The 21,947-nt window shown below is 43.0% G+C and overlaps 1 pseudogene; it reads left to right on the top strand.

The window, feature by feature from the left end:
* LOC111950078 (rap1 GTPase-activating protein 2-like) overlaps positions 1–21,947 on the top strand; it is a 73,182-nt pseudogene that overhangs the window by 42,269 nt on the left and 8,966 nt on the right.

Raw genomic sequence — 21,947 nt, 5'->3', positions numbered from 1 at the left:
GGAGATGGTTGAGATGCGGAGAGGGAAAACACCGTTAACGCGAGCTCTCTTCCACGAGCTCGGTACGAGATCTACCCGTCGTTCTAATGCGATGCGAGAGCCAATCAAAGAGTCCACGCTGGAAGAAACCTCCCGGGAGAGAATCTCATCTCTTAACCTCAGCGTGGAGTCCCTCCAGAAAACGAGCGAGCAACCGCCGGCTCGTTCCGTCACTGGATGCAGCAAGAGTGCGAAACTCTATAGAGTAATCCGTTATGGATCGATCACCTTGACATAAGGGAAGCCAGGACCCTGGAAGCCTCCTTCCAAAAAACTGAACGATCAAAAACCCGTATCATTCTCCTCTTAAATAAAGTTCTCTGATAAACGTTAGAACATCAGCCTTGCTTCGCCTCACATAGCTGTGCCCCAACTCCCCGAGACGCGACCAGTAAGGGAAGTATTATGACGTAAGCGACCGAGCTCTCTCTACTTGAGTATGTGTTAGGGCTGGAGAGAGAACACAATATCACACTGGTGAGAAGAAGGAGCGACACTCAGTGGGTTGCCAGAGTTAACATGGTGGGTTATTAACCCTAGGTTCCGGAGACTCGGAAGACCAGGAAGTAGCTGGTGGCACGAGACGAGACTCTGAAACTGTCCTGAAGAGACTCGGAGACCTAGCGGACAGGGTCTACCACGGCATGGCGAGCAGCAGCACACAATTCCTGCTCGTGTTCTGCCGAGCATATAGCTCCCTGGATCTCGACGGCAGTGTTGCGAGAATCCGTAGTCGCCTGGTCCATTTGGTCGGATTTTCTGTTATGCTGGTGAAATGAGGACCCAAAAAGCGACAGTAATAGTAACAGAGTCTTTTTATTCCAAGTATTAAACAAATAAGATTCTCCTGGATATAATCAAATGGTAAATATCCAAAACAAGGAAACTGAAATCCTCTCGTCAATAGAGAGGAACGACTGGAGACGCGACCACAGACTGCAGGTCGCTTCGGAAGAGCACTGGCCGTAGCTGACATAGACACCTGCTCACCACGCAGACATCTGAAGAAGGCAAAGAACACAACAGGGCGGAACAAGGACACAGGAACAGCAAAACATCAAACAAGAATCCGACAAGGACAGAAGCGCGAAAACAGAGGGAGAAATAGGGACTTTCCTTAATCAGAGGGCTAAATAGGGACAGGTGTGAAAGAGTAAATGAGGTCGTTAGGAGAATGAGAAACAGCTGGGAGCAGGAACGGAACGATAGAGAGAGAGAGAGCGGGAGAGGGAGAAGAGGGAGGAGGAAGAGAGAGAGAGAAAGAGAAAGACTAATAAGACCAGCAGAGGGAAGCACAGGGACAAGACATGATAATCAATGACAAAACAATGAACAGAAAGAGCTTATGAGGATTGGCCTGGTATTTATAGAGAACAGATCTTCTCTCTCTCCTCTCTCTCCTCTCTCTCTCTCTCTCTCTTCTCTCTCTCTCTTCTCTCTCTTCTCTTCTCTCTCTTCTCTTCTCTCTTTTCTTCTCTCCTCTCTCTCTCCTCCTCTCTCTCGTCCTCTCTGTTTGGCTCTTTCTCGCTTCTCTGTCCTCTTTCCTAGCTCCCTGTCTCCTCCTCCCTCTCTCCCCGACTCACTCTCTCTCTCCCCGTCTCTCTCTCTCTCCCCGTCTCTCTCTCTCTCTCAATTCAATTCGCTTTATTGGCATGACGTAACAATGTGCATATTGCCAAAGCTTATTTTGGATATTTACAATATAAAAATAAATAAAAATGAGAATGAAAATTTTCAACGGGACAACAGTAACAACAATAACCAAGGGTCAAAATAACCATACATTGAACAATAACAATAAGCATACAGTAGAGTACATGTGCAGGTTGATTGGTCTGTCAGACACTGTCTCTCAACTTATGGCAGGCAGCAATGTAGTGCGCTGCCAACCCACAGCTCTCTGCGTCCTCCCCCAACAGGACGGGTAGCCTATCCTCATCAGAGAGGTCTTTGAAACCTTGAATAAGGGTTTCAAATTTGGGAAAATTACACTCTCTAATTGTTTTATATTTTTGACATTTTGTCAGGAAATGCAGCTCCGTCTCAGGTTCTGCTGTTGTGCAGTGGTTGCACAGCCTTTCCTCTACAGGGAGCCAGGTTTTCCTGTGTCTACCCTTCTCAATGGCAAGGCTGTGCTCACTGAACCTGTACTTTGTCAAGGTTTTTCTAAGGTTTTGATCAGTAACCATMGTCAAATATTTAGCCACAGTGTACTGTCGATTTAGGGCCAGATAGCACTGCATTTTGCTTTGTGTTTGTGCATGTGTTTCCCAATAAGCAATGTAGTTTTGTTTTGACTGTGTTGTAATTTGGTTTATTCTGATTGATTGGATGTTCTGGTCCTGAGGCTTCCGTGTGTTAGTAGAACAGGTTTGTGAACTCAGCCCCAGGACCAGCTGGATGAGGGGACTCCTTTCTTTGCTCAGCTCTTGGCATTGCAGGGCTTGGTAATGATATGAGAGGGGTCACTGTATTTTAGATGTTTCCAAAACTTAATTGCTCTTTTTTGAGTTTTTATTATTAGTGGATATTGGCCTAATTCTGCCCTGCATGCATTGTTTGTAGTTTTCCTCTGGACATGTAGGAGAATCTTACAGAACTCTGCATGCAGGGTTTCAATGGGGTGTTTGTCCCATTTGATGAAATCTTGTTTTGCAAGTGGACCCCACACCTCGCTGCCATAAAGTGCAATTGGTTCAATGACATATTCAATTAGTTTTAGACAAATTTTAATAGGAATTTCAATTTGAATTAGCTTTTTAATGACGTAGAATGCCCTACGTGCTTTCTCTCTCAGTTCATTCAATGCCTCATTAAGGTGTCCAGTTGAGCTTATTTTTTAACCTAAGTAATTGTAGTGTGTACAGTACTATATATATTTTGTACCAACTGAGAACTTTGGTCTAATTCCCTGAGATCTGGATCTTCTCTGAAAAAATCATTATTTTAGTATTTTGGTTTTTTGGGGGGGCCCAGGTCTGGCAGTACTGCTCTAACAGGTCCAGGCTCTACTGTAGGCCATGTGCTGTGGGTGACAGCAGGCATGGGTCATCTGCGAACAGTAGGCATTTAACTTCTGAATTGTGGAGACTAACACCAAGGGCTGAGGATTTTTCTAGAATAGTGGCCAATTCGTTAATGTAAATATTGAAGAGTGCAGGGCTCAGATTGCAACCCTGGTTAAAAAATATGTTATTTTCTTACCAATTTTAATGCTGCACATATTGCCAATATACTGTACATTGATTTAATTATGTCATATGTTTTACCCCCTACACCACTTTCAATAACTTTGTAGAACAGTCCTGTATGCCAAATAGAATCAAATGCTTTTTGGAAGTCGATAAAGCAAGCGTATATTTTGGTATTATTTTGGTGGACATGTTTARCTATKAGGGTGTGTAGGGTYTAAATATMATCAGTTGTGCGATGTTTTGGTATAAATCCAAWTTGGCTTTTACTCAAGACATTGTSTTTATTAAGGAAGTTTAGAACTCTTACATTGATAATACTACAGAAAACCTTCCCCAGGTTACTGTTCACACAAATGCCTCTGTAATTGTTAGGGTCAAATTTGTCTCCGTTCTTATAGATTGGGGTTATGAGTKKTTGYTTCCAGATGTCAGMGAAATAACCTACACTCAGGATCAAATTAAACAGTTTTAATATAGCCAATTGAAATTTTGCACTAGTGAGTTTGAGCATCTCATTTAGGATGCCATCAGGTCCACATGCCTTTTTAAATTTGAGAGCCTGAAGTTTCTTATAGAGCTCCTGGTCAGTAATTGGGGAGTCCAGTGGATTTTGATTGTCCTTTATAGCTTTTCTAATCCATTCAACTTCTCATGAATTTGGCGTTGTTCTGTGTTTGTGTCCATTTGAACGGTGTTGTAGAATGTTTTAAAATGGGTTGTCCATATGTCACCATTTTGTATCGCTATTTCCTCTTGTTTAGATTTTTTAAAGTTTTTTTTGCCAGAAGTTGTTTGTGTTTATGGACTCCTCAATTAGTGTCAGCTGCTTGCTGTTGTACTGTGCTTTTTTGGTTCTGAGTGTACGTTTATAGAGTTTTAAAGTCTCACAGTAATGAAGGCGTAATTCACCATTATTTGGGTCTCTGTGCTTTTGGTTGGGTAGTGTTCTAATCTTTTTCCTTATAATTTTACAATCTGCATCAAACCAGTTGTCATCTGTGATCTTTTTTGTTTTGTTTTTTATCAATTTAAATCGTGCTTCTTTTGCCGGTTGCCTGAATATATAGTTGATGTTTTGTACTGATAGATTGATGCCTTCTTTACTGTGAGTGAATGTGGTATCCAGAAAGTTATCTAAGAGTGTTTGGATATTTTGGTTACAGGTTGCTTTCTGGTATTCTTCTGTGCTGTTTTGGGCCCATCTGTATGAATTTCTGATGTTGTACAGCTTACTGGGCTGTGAATGTGTGGTTGTTTCCATGTCTGTTCTTTTGAGGAACAACGTAATTTGGCTGTGATCAGACAGAGGTGTTAGTGGCTTGACAGTGAATGAGCTGAGAGAGAAAGGGTCAATGTCTGTGATCATATAGTCTACTGTACTGTGGCCAAGAGGTGAGCAGTAGGTGAATCTCCCCAAAGAGTCCCCCCGTAACCTACTATTGACAAAGTACAGACCCAGGCTTCTACAGAGCTGCAAAAGATCCAATCCGTTTTTGTTGACGGTGCTGTCACTGTTGTTTCTATGGGGGAGATTAAGACAGTTAGAAACAGTATGGCCTGTAATAAAGCTGTCCCCTCGTGTGGTCGTTAGATCAGGTGGTGTTCCTGTGCGCGCATTTGTGTCCCCACAGATGAGCACATTTCCCTGGGCCTGGAAATGGCACGTCTCTTCCTCAAGGGTGGGGAAGATCTCCTCTGAGTAATATGGGAATTCTGAGGGGGGGATATATATTGCGCAAAGGAACACATCTTTTTCTGTCAGTACAAGTTATTTTTTTAGTTTTAACCAAATGTGATATTTGCCCATTTTGAGGGGATCAATTAGATGTTGTAGTTTGGATTTGTACCAAATGATCAGTCCTCCAGAGTCTCTGCCTCTATTGACAGAGCTGTGTTTTTGTGACGGCACAATTACCTCTCTGTAGCCTGTGGGGCAGTGAGTGACAATGTCAGCCTTACACTATGTCTCCTGCAGAATGATGACGTCAACATCTTTAAGATTTTTGTTGAACTCCAGTGCTAAACTCTTCAGTCCAAAGGTTGATGAGTTTAGGCCCTGAATGTTCCACATGCTAACTGATAGTGATTTCATGTTGCAAAAAGAAAGAATAGCAGTCAGAAATACAGTAACTACTAACTAATAACTTGTTAAGAGTGAGATAAACAGGATAACAGGTAAATAAAATTCTGTTATATATATAAAAATTCCTATTCAATGAACAAGTAAATTCTAGTACAATAGGTGTGTGGGTGTTGTGTGTGTGTGTGTGTGTGTGTGTGTGTGTGGGTGTGTGTGGGTGTGTGTGTGTGGTGTGTGTGTGTGTGTGTTGTGTGTGTGTGTGTGTGTGTGTGTCTCTCTCTCTCTATCTCCCCCGTCTCTGTCTCGTTCTCTCTTTCTCTCTCTCTCTCTCCCCGTCTCTAGCTCTCTCCCCCGTCTCTCTCTCCCCCCGTCTCTCTCTCTGTCTCTCTTTGAATTTCCCTTCCCCTTTCTCTCTTTTTTCACGGTGCTGATGATAGCAATGGTCAAACTAGGACATATTTAATTTCTGTGTCACACAGAGAAGTTAGTACACATAATGATTGTTGTGTGTGTTTGTGATGGAACGAGGTAGACAGAGAGAGGACCGTTTTAAAGGTGTATTGTAGGAGTGATGACCGTTTTATTGTTGCTGTTGATTGTTTTAGGAAGCAGGAGAGAGAGCTGCTGACCATCTCTAATGTTCCCCTGGCAGACTGCCCCCCCTCTCCTCCCGCGCACCGCACCCCCCACCATGAAGGTAACCCACACTCATGCACACACACATAGAAACATGCACGCACACACGCACGCACACATACACACACACACATAGAAGCACGCACGCACACACACACACCACACACACACACACACACACACACACACACACACACACACACACACACACACACACACACACACACACACACACACACACACACACACACACACACACAACCATAGAAACACCCATGCACACATACACACACCCACACAGGCATAGAGAATGGAGAAGGAGAGAGAACCAGTTTCTAATGGACAGTGACTGACCATCCCCAGCAGGTAGTATGGCGTTTTGAATGTGTACACTTATGTAAATGTATATCCGTTAGCGGCATTGCGTTCTCAACCATTGATTTCTTGTGCCACAGCATGCTGTAGGTGATGATTGTGTGTGAGAGAGTGCCTGTAAATGTGTGTTGGGTTCTGTGTGTGTGAAATCAACACTCCTAGGTATAAGCGTTCATAGAGACAAACGTTACTGCAGTACAGATCCTACTATGTCTGCAGTATGTGTAATGTAGGAGTTGGCTGTTGTTCAGCTGAACATTTCAACAATATACAGATTGCACGCAGCTGAGTAGGGATATGAATACTGTTCTGAAGCACAACGCAAGCGGAGTGGGTGGATACAGCCATTAACTGTGGTACATTGCCCATATTCCACAAACTCTCGAGGTGCCTTATTGCTATTATAAACTGGTTACCAACGTAATTTGTTTTTGGTAACCAGTTTATAATAGCAATAAGGCACCTCAGGGGTTTGTGATATATGGCCAATATACCACGGGCTGTGTCCAGGCACTCCGCGTTGCATCGTGCTTAAGAACAGCCGTTAGCCATATACCACAGCTCCTCATTCCTGATTGCTTAAATATACCACGGCTTTCAGCCAATCAGCATTCAGGGCTCAAACCACACAGTTTATAATAGCTGTTAGAGTACAGTCTACAGTCAGGGTCTATTTCAGTGAAATGCTGGGTCATCCGAGTCCGGCCTGGGAGGGAGTGATGTGTCTCTGCTGCTTCTGCAGCCAGAGATACTGGGTATAATGATGAGATGCTTGTGTCTCCACCCTAACAATTGGATTCGTTGACCACCGAGTGGAACAGCGGGCTGTCAAGCTCCCGCCTATTCCTCTCTTTGGATTGGTGGATACATCTCGTTATTTTAATACATTTTAGAATATTCTATGAGAGACATATTAAATGGAGAATGAGATGCTATGCTAGCCTCATGAATATGCATAGGTTCATCTCGAATTTCAACAGGTACAACTCTGATATAAAGTGTTTTTCTCAAAGTTGCCGGGATGTCACTTGCATCACATTTATATCAGAACACTCGAACAACCTAAGCATTACCAAACTTCTACTCGATCAAATAAGCCTCATGTATAAAAATAACAATACATTTTTATCTTGACTAAATTCAACACTCTCTCATTGACCCCCATACAAAAACTCCTCACTTGGCAGTATGCCAAGTTATTTTCACTTGGACAGATTTTGGACTGAGTAAAACTTCTCGCTCTGCCTCTTCCTCTCCGCTGCAGTTCAGTCAGGACCAGGAAGTGATGTGAGAAGAAGCGATGTCAGAGAAATGGCCCAAAAAATGACTTTAAAAAGAGTGAGAAAGAATCTCACCTCTCTCTCTCTCTCTCTCTCCCCAGTCTGCCCATTTCTTCGACATGATGGAGAAGATGGAGGTAAGCATGGAACTCCTGCCGTCTGTGTCTGTCTGATTAATAACCCAGAATCCTCCAGGTGACAACAGAACTGATAATAATGTCATAGGTCAAAGGTTACCATGAGGTCATCAGGGGGTTCATGACTTTTGACACTTCCCAGAATGCAATGTCAGTCATTATATATAGCAACAAGGTTTCAGAACCACTCACTCTACACTCTTACTACCATGCTTTTAATATTCTCTTATTTGTGCTTTCTAACGCCTACAACCCTTATTCTCATCAATCACAACTCCAAACATCTCACCCTCATAAATATCCAACATCCTTTCCCGAAACCTCTATCCCTTACATCCTAACCCCTTGCCTCCACATCACGCCATACCGATCTACCCAACCCCCCAACCCTCTGCCCCTAACCTCTAACATCTACCCCATACATTGCACGTATAACCCCTAACTCCCCTAAGCAGGTACCAGAGGTAGCAGAAAAAACAGTGGCTGGTCCTCAGAGACATGAAGGTGTGGACAGCCTGTCTGTCTGTCTGTCTGTCTGTCTGTCTGTCTCTCTGTCTTGTCTGTCTGTGCTGTCTGTCTGTCTGTCTGTCTGTCTGTGTCTGTCTGTCTGTCTGTCTGTCTGTTCTGTCTGTCTGTCTGTCTGTCTGTCTGGTCTGTCTGTCTGTCTGTCTGTCTCTCTCTCTCTCCTCTGTCTGTCTGTCTGGTCTGGTCTGGTCGTCTGTTCTGTCTGCCTGTCTGCCTGTCTGCCTGTCTGCCTTTCCTCATATCCATCCGTTCACTGAATATACTGTATATAGTGGAAATTGACTATGAATGACTTTCATACCTCTTTATTTACAAACTCATATTCTCTGTTGTCATTCATTCATTTCGGCGGTCCTTATCCCATTCACCAATGATTTGAAAAGTCAAGTAAAGTTTTTTGGAGCTTTTAGTTCAGACAGTAATGCATGTGAGTTTGCTTGTCTTTGTGGTGTAAAACATAAAGCACAAATTTATTCATACTACATTGTTACAAGAGAAAGACAAAAAACACCTCATGGTCATATTTATTTTGTGTCGAGCTCATCTTGTCCTTTGTGTTAGCTGCTTTTCAAATCTTTGTACAGACTACTGTGTGTGTGTGTTCTATGTACAGCCGAACCTGATTCCACTCTCTCTTACAGGATGACTACATCCCATACCCCAGGATAGAGGAGGTACGTCAGCAAGCTGATAACATGCAGACACACTGACACACACACACACACACACACACCACACACACACACACACACACACACACACACACACACACACACACACACAGAGGATGGTTCTTACTCTGTTATTTGTCCCTCCCCAGGTGCTGGAGAGGGGTGGTCCGTACCCCCAGGTGATCCTGCCAGAGTTTGGGGGATACTGGATCGAGGACCCTGACGCCCTCGTCCCCACACCACCTTCTCGGTACCCCAACCTGTGTGACAGGGGGGACGATGGAGGGGGAGGAGAAGGGGACGAGGGGGACGCTGCCCTAGTGGGTTATGGGTACCGGCTGGAGAGTAACGACGCAGCACGCGCCTACAGGAAGCACTTCCTGGGCAAGGTCAGTGCCATGGGAACACCACTTTTTTCTCTGACATGTAACATGTCAATCATTTAAATACTGTGCTGCCTAATGTGCCTCTCGAAATGCACCATATTCCCAATATGCATTCAGAGTGTATTCACACCACTTGACGATTTCAATATTTTGTTGTGTTACAAAGTGGGATTCAATAATTGTCATTTTTTGTCAATGATCGGCACAACATACTCTGTAATGTTGGCGGCAGGTAGCCTAGTGGTTAGAGCATTGGGACAGTAACCAAAAGGTTGCTGGATCAAATCCCCAATCTAACGAGGTAAAAATCTGTAATTTTGCCCCTGAACTGTTCCCCAGTAGGCCGTCATTGTAAATAAGAATTTGTTCTTTACTGACTTGCCTAGCTAAAAAAAGGTTACACATGTTAAAGTGGAATAGAAATTCTAACATTTGTAAATATATATATATATATATATATATATATATATATATATATGTAGATGTAGATGTATTTTGATTAGATATTTATTCAACGCCCTGAGTCAATAGAATGACCTTTGGCTGCGATAACAGCTGTGAGTTTTTCTGGTTAAGTCTCGAAGAGCTTTCCACACTTGGATTGTGCAACATTTGGCCTTTATTCTTTTAAACATTCTGCACGCTCTGTCAAATTGGTTGTTGTCAAATTATTTTCAAAGTTCTTCGAGCTCTGTCAAAATGGTTGTTGATAGTTGCTAGACAACCATTTTCAAGTCTTGCCATAGATTTTCAAGCAAATTCAACTCACTTTCTTCTTGGTAAGCAAATCCAGTGTAGATTTTCCCTTGTGTTTTAGGTTACTGTCCTCCTGAAAGGTAAATTCATCTCCCAGTGTCTGGTGGAAAGCAGACTGAACCAGGTTTTCCTCTAGGGTTTTGACTGTGCTTAGCTCAATTCCATTTTTTTTATCCTGAAAAAATCCTCAGTCCTTAACGATTACAAGCATACCCATAACATCATGCAGCCACCACTATGCTGAAAGTATGGAGAGTGGTACTCAAATGTGTTGTACTAGATTTGGCCCAAGCACAACACTTTGTATTCAGGACAAAAGTGCATTGCTTTGCCACATTTTTTGGGAGTATTACTTTAGTGCCTTGTTGCAAACAGGATGCATGTTTTTATAAATTTTTATTTTGTAGAAGCTTCCTTCTTTTCAGTCTGTCAATTAGGTTATCATTGTGGAGTAACTACAATGGTGTTGATCCAACCTCAGTTTTCTCCTATCACAGCCATTAAACTCTGTAACTGTTTTAAAGTCCCCATTGGCCTCATGGTGAAATCCCTGAGTAGTTTCCTTCCTTTCTGACAACTGAGTTAGGAAGGACGCCTGTATCTTTGGAGTGACTAGATGTACTGATACACCATCCAAAGTGTAATTAATAACTACACCATGCTTAAAGGGATATTCAATGTCTTTCTTATTTTTATCCATCTACCAATAGGTGCCCTTTTTTGTGAGCCATTGGAAAACCTTCCTGGTCTTTGTGGTTGAAGCTGTGTTTGATATTCACTGCTTGACTGAAAGACCTTACAAATAATTGTATGTGTGGGGGTACAGAGATGAGACAGTCATTTAGAAGCATGTTATTAAACACTATTATGGCACACGGAGTGAGTCCATGCAACTTATTATGTGACTTGTTAAGCACATTTTTACTCCTGAATGTATGTAGGCTTGCCATAACAAAAGGAGTTGAATACTTATTGACTCAAGACAATTATGAAAAACATAATTCCACATCGGTGTTACTGTGTGTAGGCCAGTGACATTTTTTTTTAAACGTAATACATTTTAAAAAGTCTAGGGGTGTGAATAGTCTCTGAAGGCACTGATGTGCACTACTTTTGACCAGAGCCCTATGGGTCTTATACTTTCTGTTAATGCATCACATTCTAACCGTTCTCTCTGACTCTGTAGAGTATAAACACTTACACTGTCCTATTCTTTCAGTGTTATGTACTGTTTATGTTGTCCTATATTTTTTTCGTGCTTGTCTGTCTGTCTCCTATAACTGTTGTCCTATTCCCTCTTTATGTGATAGGACCACTTGAATTTTTACTGCATGGCCAGTAGTCATGGCAACCTCGTTCTGTCTGTGAAACACGAGGAAGCGAAGGGTCAGGAGTATCTACATGTCATCCTCAGGTAAGAACACAACACTCCTTAACACAACTGATCATTACACACCGTTTGTGACAGCTCACACTTAACATGAGTAAGAAAAACATGCACAATTTCAAATCAAGTTGTATTTGTCACATGCACTGAATACAGTGAAATGCTTACTTACAAGCCCTAACCAACAATGCCGTTTTAAGAAAAATAAGAGTTAAGAAAAATATTTACTAAATTAAACTAAAGTAAAAAGAATTATGTACAGGGGGTACCGGTACCGAGTAAATGTACAGGTTAGTCGAGGTAATTGAGGTAATATGTACATGTAGGCAGGGGTAAAGTGACTACGCATAGATAATAAACAACGAGTAGCAGCAGCGTAAAAAAAGTCTGGGTAAGCATTTTATTAGCTGTTCAGCAGTCTTATGGCTTGGGCTAGAAGCTGTTAAGCCGTTTCTCTCCAGTACCGCTTGCCATGCGAGAGAACAGTCTATTACTAAGGTGGCTGGAGTCTTTGGCAATTTTTAGGTCCTTCCTCTGACACCGCCGGTATAGAGGTCCTGGATGGCAGGGAGCTTGGCTCCAGTGATGTACTGGGCCGTACGCACTACCCTCTGTAGCGCCTTGCGGTCGGAGGCTGAGCAGTTGCCATACAATGCATCTCTCTTTCTCTTTATTTCTCTCTCTCGCTCTCGCTCTCTCTCTCGCTCTCTCTCTCGCTCTCTCTCTCTCTGTCAGGTCTAGGATGAAAACAATGTATGATAGGATCTCTCTAGCAGAACTTCCTGAGCTGCCTAGTGTCCCTCAACTAGCCAAGGTAACCAAACCACTACATAGTTTCTACAGAAACCACAGGGGACCACCATATTGCCGGAGGAATTGGCAAACTATGAATATTGTTTAATTATCTTGGTTCATTGAGATAAGATCTAGCTATGTACGGTGTACATATCTTCCTAACTAAATGTTGTGTGTTTCGGTGTGTTCATAACTTGTGTGTTCAGCTGCTGTGTGAGGATGCTGTTGGTCTCAGATTCAGTCCAGTTCTGTATCCCAAGGTGAGCTCAACTTCAGATACACAGAAATACACGCAGTATATCACACCATGACCAACAACACTGCTCTAAGTGATTACTCTGCGTATTTACCAGGCCTCTCAGCTTATAGTGAGCTATGATGAACATGAGGTGAACACCACCTTCAAGTTTGGGGTCATCTACCAGAGGTTTGGACAGGTGAGTTTTGCTCTGTGTGTGTGCTGGAGTTTAGCTATGCTGTTTAGGTTTTAATAACAGCCCAAAAAATAAATCTAACACTATTCTCTTTTTCTCAATGTCTGTCAGGTTTCGGAGGAGGAGTTGTTTAGAAACAGTGAGGAGACACCAGCCTTCACTGAGTTCCTCAGTTTACTGGGAGAGACTGTAGACCTACAGGACTTTAAAGGGTAGGAGGGGGGGTAAAGAGAGATAGAGACAGACAGAGAGAGAGAGGGAGTGGGCGGGGTAAAGAGAGAGAGAGGCAGAGAGAGAGAGAGGGGGGGGAGAAGGGAGGGAGAGAAGCCATCACCTATAGAGAGATGAACCTGAAGAAGAGTCCCTAAGCAAGCTGGTCCTGGGGCTCTGTTCACAAACACAAACAGACCTCACAGAGACCCAGGACAGCAACACAATTAGACCCAACCAAGTCATAAGAAAACAAACAGATAATTACTTGACACATTGGAAAGAATTAACAAACAAAATAAAGGGAACCTAGAATGCTTTTTGGCCCTAAACAGTGAGTACACAGTGGCATAATACCTGACCACTGTGTCTGACCCAAAGTTAAGGAAAACTTTGATTACGTACAGACTCAGTGAGCACAGCCTTGCTATTGAGAAAGGCCATCGTAGGCAGACCTGGCTCTCAAGAGAAGACAGGCTATGTGCACACTGCCCACAAAATGAGGTGGAAACTGAGCTGCACTTCCTAACCTCCTGCCAAATGTATAACCATATTAGAGACACATATTTCCCTCAGATTACACAGATCCACAAATAACTTGAAAACAAACCCAATTTTGATAAACTCCCATATCTACTGGGTGAAATACCAAAGTGTGCCATCACAGCAGCAAGATGTGTGACCTATTGCCACAAGAAAAAGGCAACCAGTGAAGAACAAACACCATTGTAAATATAACCCATATTTGTTTATTTATTTTCCCTTTTGTACTTTAATTATTTACACAGCATTACAAATCAAATGAAAGTGTATTTGTCACGTGCGCCGAATACAACAGGTATTTCACCTTACAGTGAAATGCTTACTTACCAACAGTGCAATTTTTAAATACAACACTGTATATAGACATAATATGACATTTTTAATGTCTTTATTCTTTTGGAACTTCTCTGAGTGTAATGTTTACTGTTCATTTTTATTGTTTATTTCACTTTTGTTTATTATCTACTTCACTTGCTTTGGTATTGCTAACATATGTTTCCCATTCCAATAAAGCCCTTGAATTGAAATTGAATTGAGAGGGGGGGGGTGAAGAGAGACACAGAGAGAGTGAGTGAGAGAGAGAAAGAGAGAGAGAGACAGAGAGAGACAGGGGGTAAAGACAGAGAGAGAGAGATAATAGGAAGGGGGAGTGGGGGAGAGTGAGTGGTAGAGGGAGGAAGAAAGAGAAAGAGAGAGAGAACGGGAGTTGACGGTGAGTGGTAAAGAAAGGAGAAGTTAGGAACACAGGCTCTAATCCTAACCCCCTGTTCGTTCTCTCCCTGTCCCTGTAGGTTCCGTGGTGGTCTGGATGTGTGTCATGGTCAGACAGGTTCACAGTCGGTCTACACAGACTACAGAGAACAGGAGATCATGTTCCACATCTCTACCAAGCTGCCCTACACAGAGGGAGACATGCAACAGGTACACACACACACACACACACCTAAAATCCTACACGTAACGGCACACACCTTCCTGAAAACGTATGGTTACTTGCATAACCCCGGGTTCTCTGATAATATGACTGAGATGTATCACATGTAGGGGTTCGCTAGGACCGCCTACTCTCTCTGTAGAAAAGGCAGGCCCTTTCAACCTGATAGGCAGCCCTGTCAATCACCCTTAACACCCCATGTTCCTTCAACCAATCAGGGCACTTGGATATGCTGCAGGACTCCACCTCCCCTCACCTCTAGTTAGTGCATGTTTTGCCATGGCAAGAGCAGCAAATAGTTGTGTTAATGATGGACTTTCGCATGTTGTTCATAACTGAAATGTTGTGCATACATTGACATGTCAGTGTAGGAAATTGTGTATATTGTGTTGTGCAATGCCTGTCCTGTGAAGGACTAGGCCTACTTGTCAGGTCTAAGCGTTTGAGTGAAGTTTGTGCATCTGTAACTTTCTCACTCATCATTACTCATGATTTATTCAGAACTATTCGTAATCATGGTAACATCCAAATGAATGAAATTAGCATAATAATAAAAAAGTTCCCATCAAAATCTGTCTGTTTAAGATAGCGATATCAGTTCTATTGAATGGGCTGCATCTCAATTTACCGCATCCGCCAATGGTGGCCTTCCACATCTGTGGTGAAAGGTGGCAGACCTAGAGTGGTGTTTGTCAGAACATGAGACATCCCGAAAATCGGTCTTCTCACCAAAACGTCTGTACAGTCCGAACGGTTTGACCTACAGTCTAATATGACCACTCAATGGAAAGATGAGAATCTCGTCTGAAGGTAGCCGGTACCAGTTTTTTTTTTATTATGGGAGTGTACACTAAGCGTACAAAACATTAAGAGCACCTTTCTAATATTGAGTTGCAAGTGCAACGCTATTTGGCTGGCAGCCACACAAGTAAATGAGCTTCCAACGAAAAAGCAAGGTATTTTTTGCAAAAATGATGATTGGCCATCATGTTTCTGTTTATCATAGAAATAACGTGGTCAGCTGCATTTCCTAATGTTTTGCATAAAGTTAATCTTGCATTTTACTGGACAAAAGTAGGCTGGCTACACCAAGAAAAGTACAAGGGAAAAGTAGCATACACATCAGTCAGAACGCCTTCTGCTCATAAATTGCCCATTTGTAAATTCACATGAGTGGAGAAGTGCAACTGAAACACAAAATGAATCTAATGCCGAGCAGAAATCACAAAAGGAAGCATTTAGTTGTGCGTTTACAAAAGACAGCAAGTTATTTCTTATTGTGTTTTATATATTTTATCTGCGTGAAAGCAAAGAATTCTGCGTTAACGTGACCCCTAAGTTTAACTTGCTAGTTATTCTAAGTAAGTGGCTGAATTAATAAGGTGGCAGATATTGTATTAGCTGTGTTTGAGAAGTCAAAGCCCTTTGGATGAGTTACCTGTACAGCTGCCACAGCTATCTTTTTATTTCCTTGCGTTTTTTCTCTTCTCCGTTCTCGGCCCGTCTGCTCCTCCCCCATCTTCTCGGAGCAGAGCAGGCGGCCAGTTGCTCTAGGAAATCCAGACTCCACATAGACACAGCATGTACACATGCTGCTCCAGAGCCTGCACTGTTTTTCCTTAAGACAAGCATGCGTCAAAACTTTGTTTATTTGCAAATTTGACATTTGGGTGACTCCTACCTACAGTTGAAGTTGGAAGTTTACATACACTTAGGTTGGAGACATTAAAACTTGTTTTTCAACCACTCCACAAATTTCTTGTTAACAAACTATAGTTTTGGCAAGTCGGTTAGGACATCTACTTTGTGCATGACACAAGTAATTTTTCCAACAATTGTTTACAGACAGATTATTTCACTTATAATTCACTGTATCACAATTGCAGTGGGTCAGAAGTTTACATACACTAAGTTGACTGTGCCTTGAAACAGCTTGGAAAATTCCAGAAAATGTTGTCAGGGCTTTAGAAGCTTCTGATAGGCTAATTGACACCATTTGAGTCAATTGGAGGTGTACCTGTGGATGTATTTCAAGGCCTACCTTCAACTCAGTGCCTCTTTGCTTGACATCATGGGAAAATCAAAAGAAATCAGCCAAGACCTCAGAAAAAAATTGTAGACCTCCACAAGTCTGGTTCATCCTTGGGAGCAATTTCCAAACGCCTGACGGTACCACGTTCATCTGTACAAACAAAAGTATGCAAGTATAAACACTATGGGACCACGCAGCCGCCATACCGCTCAGGAAGGAGACCCTCGTAGAGATGAACGTACTTTGGTGCGAAAAGTGCAAATCAATCCCAGAACAACAGCAAAGGACCTTGTAAAGATGCTGGAGGAAACAGGTACAAAAGTATCTATATTCACAGTAAAACGAGTCCTATATTGACATAACCTGAAAGGCCGCTCAGCAAGGAAGAAGCCACTGCTCCAAAACCGCCATAAAAAAAGCCAGACTACGGTTTTCAAATGCACATGGGGACAAAGATCGTACTTTTTGGAGAAATGTCCTCTGGTCTGATGAAACAAAAATAGAACTGTTTGGCCATAATGACCATCATTATGTTTGGAGGAAAAAGGGGGATGCTTGCAAGCCGAAGAACACCATCCCAACCGTGAAGCACAAGGGTGACAGCATCATGTTGTGGGGGTGCTTTGCTGCAGGAGGGACTGGTGCACTTCACAAAATAGATGGCTTCATGAGGCAGGAAAATTATGTGGATATATTGAAGGAACATCTCAAGACATCAATCAGGAAGTTAAAGCTTGGTCGCAAATGGGTCTTCCAAATGGACAATGACCCCAAACATACTTCCAAGTTGTGTCAAAATTGTTTAAGGACAACAAAGTCAATGTATTGGAGTGGCCATCACAAATCCCTGACCTCAATCCTTCAGAAAATGTGTGGGCAGAACTGAAAAAGCGTGTGCGCGCAAGGAGAACTAAAAACCTGACTCAGTTAKACCAGCTCTGTCAGGAGGAATTGTCCAAAATTCACCCAACTTATTGTGGGAAGCTTGTGGAAGGCTACCCGAAGCGTTTGACCCAAGTTAAGCAATTTAAAGGCAATTCTACCAAATACTAATTGAGTGTATGTAAACTTCTGACACACTGGGAATGTGATGAAAGAAATAAAAGCTGAAATAAATCATTCTCTCTCCTATTATTCTGACATTTCACATTCTTAAAATAAAGTGGTGATCCTAACTGACCTAAGACATGGAATTTTTACTTGGATTAAATGTCAGGAATTGTGAAAAACTGAGTTTAAATGTATCTGGCTAAGGTGTATGTAAACTTCCGACTTCAACTGTATACATGTATAACTTATGAGCCTGTCTTTGCGCTCTTTAGCATATTTAGCTAGCAGCCTCCATGGAAACTCTCAATTTGTGCTAATTTTAGCATTCTGGTAATAGACGCCCAATGGGATTTTTTGTGGGCTTTTTTGGCGCCCCCTTGTGTTCTAAGCCGGTAATACTGTAAATCCCGGGATGAGAAGGACGGTATACCGCAAAACTCTAGACTCAAGTGCTTCACACAGTGGTGTCAAGTTGACTTGATGTCCTTTGGGTGGTGGACAATTCGTGATACACACAGGAAACTGTTGAGCATGAAAAACCCAGCAGCGTTACAATTCTATAGAAGCTGTTTAGAAGCCTCTTGGATCTAGACTTGGCACTCCGATACCGCTTGCGGTCAGAGGCCGAGCAGTTGCCATACCAGGCAGTGATGCAACGAGTCAGGATGCTCGTGCCCTCTTCACGACTGTCTTGGTGTGCTTGGACCATGTTAGTTTGCTGGTGATGTGGACACCAAGGAACTTGAAGCTCTCAACCTGCTCCACTGCAGCCCCGTTGATGAGAATGGGGGCGTGCTCGGTCCTCTTTTTCCTGTAGTCCACAATCATATCTTTGTCGTGATCACGTTAAGGGAGAGGTTGTTGTCCTGGCACCACAAGGAAAGGTCTCTGACCTCCTCCCTATAGGCTGTCTCGTTGTTGTCGGTGTTCAGGCCTACCACTGTTGTGTCATCGGCAAACTTAATGATGGTGTTGGAGTCATGCCTGGCCGTGCAGTCATGAGTGAACAGGGAGTACAGGAGGGGACTGAGCACGCACTCCTGAGGGGACCCTGTGTTGAGGCTCAAAGTGGCGGATATGTTGTTACCTTCCCTTACCACCTGGGGGCAGCCTGTCAGGATGTCCAGGATCCAGTTGCAGAGGGAGGTGTTTAGTCCCAGGATCCTTAGCTTATTGATGAACTTTGAGGGCACTATGGTGTTGAACGCTGAGCTGTAGTCAATGAATAGCATTCTCACATAGGTGTTCCTTTTGTCCAGGTGGGAAAGGGAAGTTTGGAGTGCAATAGAGATTGCATCATCTGTGGATCTGTTGGGGCAGTTTGCAAATTGGAGTGGGTCTAGGGTTTCTGGGATGATGGTGTTGATGTGAGCCATGACCAGCCTTTCAAAGCACTTCATGGCTACAGACGTGAGTGCTACGGGTCAGTAGTAATTTAGGCAGGTTACCTTAGTGTTCTTGGGCACAGGCACCATGGTGGTCTGCTTAAAACATGTTGGTATTACAGACTCGGACAGGGAGAGGTTGAAAATGTCAGTGAAGTCACTTGCCAGTTGGTCAGCGCATGCTCGCAGTACACGTCCTGGTAATCCGTCTGGCCCTGCAGACTTGTGAATGTTGACCTGTTTACTCACATCGGCTGCGAAGAGAGTGATCACACAGTCTTCCGGAAGAGCTGGTGCTCTCATGCATGTTTCAGTGTTATTTGCCTCGAAGCGAGCATAGAAATAGTTTAGCTCATCTGGTAGGCTCGTGTCACTGGCAACTCTCGGCTGTGCTTCCCTTTGTAGTCTTGTAGCTGTGCTTCCCTTTGCAAGCCCTGCCACATCCGACGAGCATCAGAGCCGGTGTAGTACGATGTATTGACGTTATTCCCTTTTTGATGGTTCGCCGGAGGGTATAGCGGGGTTTCTTATAAGCTTCCGGGTTCGAGTCCCTCTCCTTGGAAGCGGCAGCTCTAGCCTTTAGCTCAGTGCGGATGTTGCCTGTAATCCATGTCTTCTGGTTGGGGTATGTACGTACGGTCACTGTGCGGACAACATCATCGATGCACTTCTTGATGAAGCCAATGACTGATGTGGTGTACTCCTCAATGCCATCGGAGGAATCCCGGAACATATTCTAGTCCGTGCTAGCGAAACAGTCCTGTAGCTTAGCATCTGCTTCATCTGAACACTTTTGTATTGATCTAGTCATTAGTGCTTCCTGCTTAGATTTTGACTCGTAAGCAGGAGGATATAATTATGGTCAGATTTGCAAAATGGAGGGCGAGGGAGAGCTTTGTATGAGTCTCTGTGTGTGCAGTAGAGGTGGTCCAGAGTTTTTTTCCCTCTGGTTGTACATTTAACATGCTGATAGAAATGTGGTTAAACGGATTTAAGTTTCCCTGCATTAAAGTCCCCGGCTTCTAGTATGCTAGAATACCCATTCTAGCATACTACATACTTAAACTGCATACTCATTTCTGTGTTTTATCTAGTAGAATTCACTCCTCTTTTCTGAACTTTGACAGCAGCTGACAATCAGAATAATTGACGCGCTGTACCAAAATGAACAAATGGCGGGAGTCAATGAAATCGCACATTCGATGACACATTTAGAATACTATTTTCAAAATTCCACATGCTATACTAACAGTTGTATAGTATGTGAAATTGTTTAAATAGTACTCAATGTGTCTCTACACTTTCTCGGTAAGTACTTCTTACTTATGGAACATCTGAGGGTTGCTGATGTTGGGAATACCCTGGCTTCAAAGAGCATGTTTTATGATACAGGAGTTGGCCAAATCCTATGATACATCGATACATCGAAACAAGTATTATACTTTTTTTGGTACTTTTATTTAAATCAGGGGAGCCCAGTATGGGTATTCTGACGGCCACTGTCGGTGCCTCGGCAGGCCGAGAAAGCGGAAAAATGACCTTAATATCCTGCAAGGAGCATAGGACCATGGAAAAGGGAGTGTTCATAAACTGAACTTCAATTAACTACTCAGTCTGCAACCCAGAATTTCTAAAATACTGGTTGAAATGAAAACAGACAGAGGCCCAGCCTACAATAGTCACATGTTTATTCACGAGAGCGCTCTGAAGTCCACAATACAAAGACATCCATTTTATAGCGGCGCACATACTTCCCCACAAACAGTAGATATCATACGCACATACATACACACGAACAGTAGGTGAGTTGTATCCACTGTTTATCACTACCAAGCCGGCAGTTTCATTCCCCCAAGATTAGGGAAACATTGAGAAATCCTCTCTGTCCTCCTAAGTTTTCTCAGTTCCTGCCAGGTGGGTTCAAACACAGTCTAACTGTTCTCGGTATCTTTCTTCGSCCCCCCCCCCCCCCCATKCAAGTTCAAATCTTGAGCTACGCCTTGCTCAGACAGTCTGGGTTTTTCCTCTATACAGTCCTAAAGCATTCTTCCTCAACTCAAATTCAACTGTCGGAGGTTCAAATCTCAACTTAATCTCAAAAATAGTTATAAATTGCTGAGGTGTTATAATGAGACAGGGCGAGACCCAGATGCAGACACCGGAGGCAGATGGTTTGAGTCTCTGATATTTATTGAAATACAAGGGGCAGGCAATGGGCAGGTCGGGGACAGACAGAAGTTCATTAATCAGGTCAGAGTCCGAAAGGTACAGTGGGGGTAGGCAGGCTCGAGGTCAAGACAGGCTGAATGGTCAGGCAGGAGGGCTCAGTGTCAGGGCAGGCAGAACGGGTCGGAACCGGGAGGACTAAAAAAACAGAGACTAGGAAAGCAGGCGCACGGAAAAGCACGCTGGTAAGCTTGACAAGACAAGATGAACTGGCAACAGACAAACAGAGAACACAGGTATAAATACACTGGGGATAATGAGTAAGATGGGCGACACCTCGAATGGGGTGGAGTCAAGCACAAAGACAGGTGAAACAGATCAGGGTGTGACAGGTGCAGTCACTTTTGAGGACAAAAACTCAAGTGAATGATTTTTATGCATTCCAAATATTATAAAATGTCTGCCGCTACCACTATGAATGTTTCACATAGCTCTAGCTTGGCTTCCTGAACTCACTAGGAACTAGCCTTTCATTTCATATTAATATTGTCTGTATATGACAAAGTGTTTTTGTTTTAAATTATTTTAGATTAATGGCTATAAATCGATCTCTGAATTGCTACAGTACAGTGCTGAAGCCACTCTCTCCTGCTGTGCTACAATGTAAGGATTGCAGGCATATGCTTTGTCAGTGGCTGTGATGTAGGATTTCACCTTTATTCACCTGGTCAGTCTATGTCATGGAAAGAGCAGGTGTTCTTCATTTTTTTATACTCAGTGTATACTGTATATACACACTGGTTATTAACCTCACATGTTTAGTGAATCTAACTACAAAGCAGATGATGCCTTCACAAAAGTTTGGTCAAAACATTTTCTTTCTTACCTCAAAATCTATCAAAGCCTATCACAGGGTCTTACTTCTTCACATG

This window comes from Salvelinus sp. IW2-2015, linkage group LG23, assembly GCF_002910315.2.
Source record: "Salvelinus sp. IW2-2015 linkage group LG23, ASM291031v2, whole genome shotgun sequence".
NCBI lineage: Eukaryota > Metazoa > Chordata > Actinopteri > Salmoniformes > Salmonidae > Salvelinus > Salvelinus sp. IW2-2015.
The sequence above is the reverse complement of the archived record's forward strand: the minus strand, read 5'-3'. Positions and strand labels throughout refer to the sequence as shown.